Consider the following 2,584-nt stretch of genomic DNA (forward strand, 5'->3'; position numbering starts at 1 on the left):
TCAGTAAAACTGATGTTAGGTCAAATTGGAAACCGTAGAGACGGCATGTATAATTCATACGAGCCGGGTGCCCAATCCATGTTTAATGACGTCAGGCAAATGGGTCCCTTTCGGAAACAAAAGGCCCTATTTGCCATTTCATTGATTATTTTTCAGTTGATTTGAATTTGTTGATAAATTTTGAATATTTTTTTGTTTATTGTAAAGCTAGCTGTACCTAAATGACTTTTAAAACTGATGAAACCTTTGAAAGTTGAAAGCTTTGAATTTTTGGTGTTTTTTATTTATTGTAAAGTTTACTTAAAGTTGTGGATATTTGTTTCATTCCAAAGTTTATTTAAATTCAAGCTTAAATTCTCATGATTTGGTAATGAAAGTAAACGAACACATTGCTTAAGGCACAAGAGATTTCACCAAGTAGTAATTTTGAAATCACCATTTCCTAGTATTTAGTACAATAAATAAGTTTTTCTAAAATATTCGTTAAATGTTTCTTGTCCTGGCACCTCTCCCACTCCAAGCTTAAAACTGTCAGTCTAAAACTTTCCTTGAATTCATGTTTTTGAAATTGTGGCACCAAATAGGGTACGTTGATTACCCCTGCACGATAGTTCTTGGTGTGAGTTTCACCACCAACTCACAGTCCGGCCCACATCACAGTTGTCTTCCATCAGGCACACATTTCTCCAGTTTTTCCCACTCAGTTGTCTTTTTCGACATACGTTTGCACGGGAATGTTCAAGAACTACATCATTTCTACTTCGGCTGTCCTTTACATCTAGTCCTCCTGTGCCGTATTGTGGAACTGTACCCCATTCGTATTCTTGTCTGCGTAGCTTGGTTTGTTTTTCAGTTTTAACATCGCACCAAAGGATGGCGATACTGTACTACACAGACACAGAGAGGACGAAGCGTCTTTTGCTTTGTAGCATTGCCTCATCGTATTTTGTAACGTGAATGCAGAGTTCGAAAAAATAGTAGCCGACGGCTTCTGTGACACAGGATCAAGCGTATGAAAGGAAGAGATTGCAGTGCGCATGGAGCCTACAGATACGTGATACCTTTTCACTCTAACGTTCATGTCTGTCACCTAGTGTGTATGCGTGTGTGCGCGCGCCTGTGCTCGGTTTAGTGCGGCGCGCGCTTTAACTCATGACCCAGTGGTCTTTCCTTCAGATAACATACATGGACAGCGACGAATCAAAGCACGTAGGACCCTATACCCTAAATGTGCTATAGTAAGCCTGGTTTCTTAACTTTCAGACTTAAATCTTTAAATCACTGAACTATAAAGAATAACTTGTCATACAAAAGTCCGGTAAAAGTGATTTCTGAGAAAACATGACTCGTTAATGGTGCATACGATCTTCGTTTCGCCTTTTAAGGACGTGGGATAGGACTATATTTTAGGATTAAATTTTAAAAGCCAGTCGATATCCAGATCGTCAGAGATTGATGTGAGACTATGGTGAAATCAAATCCATCCTCGTAGCGCAAGTGTGTAGACACTTCAATGTGTCATACATCAATAGATCACATTCACAATAGACATTATAGTCTTCGGCATATCAGTTATATTTCTTTTAAGAGTTACTGTTGGATGCCAACACTTTTGTCATAAAATATTTACTTCGATTCAAGGATTCCTCTACAACATAGACTTCTTATAGAAACAATTTTGTTCAGAAATATTTTTCCTGAGTATGAGACATTTTATTTCATTGAAAAGACTGCCAAAGAGTTTGCCTAGCAGCATTTTCCACAACATTTTTCACTCTGGTATTTAATTTTTCAATCTGTGCTCTCAAATTCCAATTAGTAGTTTACAACAAATTTCTTCATTGCATAAGTATGCGGTGAGGCTGCAGTTATAGACTAAAACGATGCCTACAGAACATTGCTTTTGAAGTCGAAGCAATGATTTGCTATGTATTCCATGGTGGATAACATTTCCAAGAGCAGACTGTCTTTTAAGAGCGCGTGGAAAGTAATGTGAAGAGAGCTTGATGTCCCGCAATACATGTTAATGACATAAACTCACTCACTTGAAAATGGCATAAAAGATCGGAACCTAGGTCGTAATTAAATAAACAAGAGTATAGTCAAATGGCGATGTGTTCATTTAAAAATTATTGTATAACCGTTTCTCAGCAACATTAAAAACTGTTTACTGAAGAGAGAAAATTGTTGGTGGTTATGGACAGCGGTGGGATCACCTAGAAATGGCGTGTTTTCATCTACGTAAAATAATTGCTTCAATTATGTATTACACACGTGATTAACCATGTTAGAATGCTATACACTACCATGAAGTGCAATAAGCTATACTGCCAGCCTTATTAAGGAGTTATTTGTCGCGGGGGAATTAGTGTATGACGTTTCTTTACCCTTGTCTTTACGTCGTAGGAGGTTTAGTCATAATCGATCAAGTCAGTGTTAGCGGGCACGTAGTTTAGTATACGTGTGTTCTTGTGACCCACTGAGAGGCAAACTGCACAGACTCAAGGGAAACGACATGGGAAAATATTTCGGCCGGTGAAAGGGACGAGTGCAGACGTTGTGGACTCAAATGGAATTTGCTTTG

Source organism: Schistocerca americana, chromosome 2, assembly GCF_021461395.2.
Source record: "Schistocerca americana isolate TAMUIC-IGC-003095 chromosome 2, iqSchAmer2.1, whole genome shotgun sequence".
NCBI lineage: Eukaryota > Metazoa > Arthropoda > Insecta > Orthoptera > Acrididae > Schistocerca > Schistocerca americana.